Genomic DNA, 6,000 nt, shown 5'->3' on the forward strand with positions numbered 1-6,000 from the left:
ATCTCAAATTATATCTGTAGAATAGAGGAACATTACTAGTGTTGAGTCATTTATTCAAGTTATGAACTTTTTGGGGAAGTTTTAAAAACGTTAAGTTTTAAATTGAAATGTTATTTTTGCTTTTGCGGCTTTTTCTCTCAATCCAGTCTTTCGTTCTCTCTCTCTCTACCTGATTTGATGTAGAATTCACCCCTTTAATTTATGATTCTTATCAGCCATTTCTTGTTTATTTCCCAATTCTCAAATCCCATTGGTTAAGGAGGTATTCTGCTTGTTACTCTGCTCACTCCGGCTATAAACACTCCATTAACCCTCACTGGTGTTGTTATCTGCTCGCACACTCAGCGCACTTGTGGGCAAACGGTTTTTGAGCTAAGGAGTGCAAAGTCGACTCTGCCTATCAGCAGTTGCCTTTAGATGCCCTGCTCCAGTAAATTCTAGACCATGAGCTCCAGGATTTCTTGATTGTAATTTGGTGAGAGCAAGATTTGTTTCATCTTTTTGAAAGAGTAAAGGGTTTCGGAAACTTTCAAAGGCTATCAGAATGGAGAGAACTTCAGTTGCTTTGTAAAAGTCACCAGGTTTTGCATCAAAGGTGGCATCTATCTACAAGCTATCTGTGCCTTTGAGGCTCTGATGTATGGAAAGATCTAAGTGTTAGAATTAGGCATTTAACAAGCACAGAAATGTGATCCAACCTCATAAAAGGTACTCAGGGAAGTGATTGACCTTAATGACACAAAATACACTGGCAATCTCTGATCCTTAAAATTGGTTACGGAAAAGGGATGAGTTGGTGGATTCATTCATTCTTTGGTATCATGGTTAATGTTGTTTGAATGAATGTTGAATGTCTCTACAGCATAACTCCCATATTCCTTCAATATTAAAGGATATGGGGACAGTGGGAAGCGGGGTTGAGGTAGAAGATCAGCCAAGATCTGCTTGAATGGCGGAGCAGGCTCGCGGGGCCGAATGGCCTATTCCTGCTCCTATGCTCCTATTATGGTATGTGGAGCATTCCTGGGCGCAAGTGGATGTTTTAGTTTTACATATACCCCTCGTTTCTGGAACACTGATTTATTTGCAAGGCCTGATTGTGCATCTGTGGGCACCAAACTTTTAATGGCATCAAAATCTCATGGGGCATTTTAATTGATAAATAATTCTATTTGCATAGGCCTCCCTTCATTTGTTCTAACAGAATACACATGATGAAAGTCAAGTTCCTGAGAGTGTGTATGTTAGTGCCAGTGGTCGGGATAGATTGCAAGTTGTACTTTCATTGTATTTGGGTTTTTCCTCACTGTTGGGGGTTTGTTATATTTTATTACAAAAATGGAGAAAATTAAATTCCATGAAAACATTCCACTGTGGCCTGTGGAGTTTAAGGATTCTTTCATGTGGCAGGAGAATGGTTCTGACAAACCATAAATTTGGGAAAAACTTTCCTCTTCCCCTTTTCCCCGCCCTGTAAATAAAAATCCAATTGCTAATTCGGGTGAATTATTTGATTATGGTGGTTTTATCTTTTAAAAAAAAGACATTGATCCAGTTGACTAGACTATTGGGAATGAGCAGTGTAATGTGCGGTGTTAGCTCCAACTATGGCAGTGTATGTGATGCTGTATGGTGGGGAAAATTCCATCAATCTTACCAAACACGCATATTCCTCTCTTAAAGGTTCAATATATTCTATAAAACCAGGATAAGCAAGAAATGCATTAGGCTTGTAGGTAAAACAATAAACACTAGTCTTCCAATAAATTGTCAAAAATTCTGCATCAGATTTTATCCCTAATAGACGATTCTGGTAATTAATTCTTCCATGCCGATTTGAAGTTTACTCCATCGCACCACAAAGCCCAGAAGGGGACCATTCGACCTGTCGTGTCCCTACTCTGTAATGCTGAATCTAAAATTTCTCTCTCTCGCCCCCCACCTCCCCATCCATCCTTTATCCTTGACATGAATTCAGTCTGAAAGCTGAACCCTCGGCTGAAACTTTAGCAAAGAAATGTGATAAATTCCACCCGCATTGTGGCTTCTGTTGTTAATATTTTACAAAACGGAACATTTTGTTACCCAACAGCAAGTGCCTCGATAAAAGAAAGCCACATCCTGCTCCGGAGACTTGGCAGAACACTGGGGTTGGTTCCAAACACAATCAGATAGTGACCCATGTCCGCCAGTAACCCTCGGCATTGACGCACGGTCCTTACAAAAGATCAGAGAAATTCAAATTCATATTTTAGTTTATTTGGTTTAATTTCAATTGTTGACAGTTCATATTTTTACATTTACCGAATGATGTTCGAGATGCGAATGACCTCCTGCCCCCCAATACTTTTGGCAGTGTAGTGCTTCCAACTTCACAATGGTGGTATTAGAGTCATCTGCATTCTATCACCAAGTAGATCTGGGACCTCTTGGATTCTGCATAGCCCACAATATTCCATCAACGATAGATTACTTCGATAGCTGATTAGCGATCCACTCTTTTCAAATAAGTCACCAATAATTTGAACACAAAATATGCAAACGATTCTAAAACATTATATGGAGATACATGTTCCATATGGTCAAATATATTTAAGTAGACAACTGTAATGTATTCCTTCAACATGCCACATTTCATATCATACAGGATTTTTAAAATTAAAAGCAAACTACTGCGGATGCTGGAAACCCCAAGTTAAAACAGAAAATGCTGTAAAAAACTCAGCAGGTCTGACAGCATCTGTGGAGAGAGAACAGAGTTGACGTTTCGAGTCTCATAAGGCTCGAAGCCTGGATGGAGAGTCACACGGAATCGAAGCGTTAGCTCCGTTTCTTCCCCCCACAGACGCTGCCAGACCTGCTGAGTTTTCCCAACATTTTCTGTTCTTATTTCAAGATTTGTAGTCTTGGCTCGTGGAGACATCAGTCAAACTGGCTCTGCCCAATGAATGAACAGGTCTTTGGCAAGAGAAGCGCAACCGGCTTTATGACCTAAACCACAAGATATTTACAGGTTCTGATGTGTGATTATAGTGTGTGTTTTTTTTTAAATAATAGCATTCTGGAAACGAATCCTGAACAAGTGATTTACAGATACCCGCGCTGGCAATCACTTAATCATTTATTGGACTGCATCTCGCTTTTTAGTTTGTAAATTCCAGCTGCCTTTTGTTAACCCTTAACTCCAGGACTGCTGCCTCTAGACTGGCTTCTTCTGGAGTTATTTTTAATTCACAGGTTGTGATGTGGTGGTCACATACTGACAGGGTCGCTTAAACGTTAGGAACGACGTTACTGTAATACTAACTGAACTGAACTACAACAATAACTGCTTACAATAGTGTCATGCTTACAATAAGTGACTTCTCTGATTGTCATTTCGCCCTGTGTTTCTGTTCTTTTCCCAGTCTCTCGCGTCTGCATTTGTTGTGTATGTCATTTCACCCTGTTTCTCTTTATAAACGAGTTTTAATTGCAACGAGTCCCCCCTTTTTTCTGCCCAGTGTCTGGTCGAATTAACTTTCTCCGGGTCGACTGACGTCTGGCTCCAAGCGCAGTCTCTTCAGATAACCCAGTATATCCTCAGTATAAAGACTGAGATGCAACCTGGCCACTTGGGTACGAGATGTTGGGAGACAGGAAAGTGCCGCTGTGGTGTATTATCTAGCGCTACGCCGCACCCGGAGAAGATTAGTCTGCAACCCCGACATTTTTTATTTCATGCTTTCCATTTATCATTATATCCCCTCCATTTATTTCGTTGAAATAACTGACCGCACCGCAACCCTCGAACTCCGAAGTGAACAAGTGCCCTTGACTGAATTATTTAGATCTGTCCACGGCTGGTCGCAGGACCTATATCTTGTTATGACCTGTAATAATATTTGGGATTCTTTTTTTTTTAAAACCCCCTCCAGTTTAATCAGAATTAAACGCGTTCCTTCTGTCTGCCCACATGCTCTTTGTCTTTGCAGCAGCCCCCAGTCCGCACCCAATCCAACCTCCAAAAAGGTTCTCTACACACACACACACCCCGGGATCTCCTGGCCCAGAGGCACAGCTGTGACTCTTGTCATGTCTCAGAAGCGTTTGCAAGAAAGGAGAGGATATACCCAGGGGACACAGGAATGGTCAGCATCGAAAGCCCAGAGATCACTTTAACCTCAACAGTGCCGGCCTCCAAAAGCAAAACCAGGAAATGCTGGAAAGACGAAAGCAAAATACCGCAGACGCTGGAGACCTGAAGTAAAACCGAAGCGCTGAAAAGCCTCAGCAGCTCTGGCCGCCTGTGCGGAGAGAGGGAAACAGAGTTTCGAGCCCAAGGAAATTTTCAATCATAAAATAAAGCGTATTTCACACGCAGAGGAAAACAAAAAGATTAAACCATCTGAAAATACATTTGAAAAGCCCTGCCACAGCCAGGGTAATACTTGTGGTTTCTGTATCTGATGCTAGTGGGTACTAATGTTAAGCAGTTAAACACCAACAGTCATTAATTACCGACTTGAGTAATCTTTCTGGATAATAACGATGGGAATATTTGACAAGGGTCTCAGGGGATGTTCAACATGTATCTCTAGAAGATCAAACGTTTGTGCCTAACGAATACCTCATGCTGGATGACAGGTCCCGCTCTGGGTGTTCGGGGAAAACGGCCACAATGAACCTCACCAATGAACAGAAGTGAGGCAGCAAATGCCGAAATCAGAACCCCCTGTGCACTCACTACCTTTCGGGTTAGAGTGACCCAGTAAACAGGCAACCCGATTAAAAGCAAAATACAGCAGTCGGGTTAAATCTGAAACCAAAGCAGTTTTCTCATACTAGCTGCACTCAGGCAGGACTGTCAGCATCAGTGGAGATCATTTATCCTTTAACGTTTTAGCCAAAGGGCCGGGCGCTGGTGAATCGCTCTACTCTCTCCGCGGATGCTGACCGACTGCTGTCTCTTCCCAGCATTTTAAGAGCCATTTTGGACCCAGAGCGGGACCTGCCATCCAGCATGAGGTATTCGTTAGGCACAAACGTTTGATGTTCTAGAGATACACGTTGAACATCCCTTGAGACCCTTGTCAAATATTCCCATCGTTAAAAAAAAACACAGGCTTCCGAATAATCCTTTAATTATTCAGAAAGATTATTCAAGTCGGTGGTTGGTGACTGTGTTGGTGTTTTGACTGCTACATTTGCACTCACTAGCATCAGATACAGAAACCACAAGTATTGCCCTAGCTGTAGTAGGGATTTTCAAAATGTCTTTTCAGATGGTTTCATTTTTTTAATTCTCTCTCTGCGTGTGAAATATGCTTCATTTTTATGATTGAAAATTTCCTTGGACCACAACATAAGCAATGGGTGATGCCGGCTCCCTCATTTCAGAATTAGTGATGTTTGATGAAACGTAGTTAAACAAATTGCCTTGAGTCTGTGCAGTCAAAACAAACCAACCACACCCAGCAGCTTAGGAGCGCTGGTTGGATGGCGCTATTTTCTACCCTAATGAATCTTAAACAGCCAAACTGGGGAATGGTTCCCACCACTTTCGTTCGTGCATTTTAATGCATGTCTGAAATAAGGCAGGTTTTCTTTATTAAATTTAATAGGTAATGATCTCATCTGTTTCCAATATTTATAAGACTACAGAAGGCCATTAATTCTGATAGTTTTGAGCAAAACCATCTGTTATTTCTCTCTAGTTGATGTGCCTGGGTTTAAATGTACCTTATTGCTGGTGAACACAAGCCTTATTAATAATAGAGAAATCAATTGCTCAGAAAAGTTCATTTATTCAGATGTCCAACCAGAGATTCCAAACAGCTGATAGAAATGCACTGTAAGGAAGACATTTATTTGACTGCAGTCACTGTGACGAGTAAAACATGTTGCTAAGTTTAGTGGAGTGGATATTTATTGAATAAGAACATGGAATGAGTATTTTGAAACGCCCGGGTGATGTCTTGTTCTTTGAACGCCAACTGGCAACACGTTTGATTTGAACTT

This window comes from Cetorhinus maximus, chromosome 10, assembly GCF_964194155.1.
Source record: "Cetorhinus maximus chromosome 10, sCetMax3.hap1.1, whole genome shotgun sequence".
Taxonomy (NCBI): domain Eukaryota; kingdom Metazoa; phylum Chordata; class Chondrichthyes; order Lamniformes; family Cetorhinidae; genus Cetorhinus; species Cetorhinus maximus.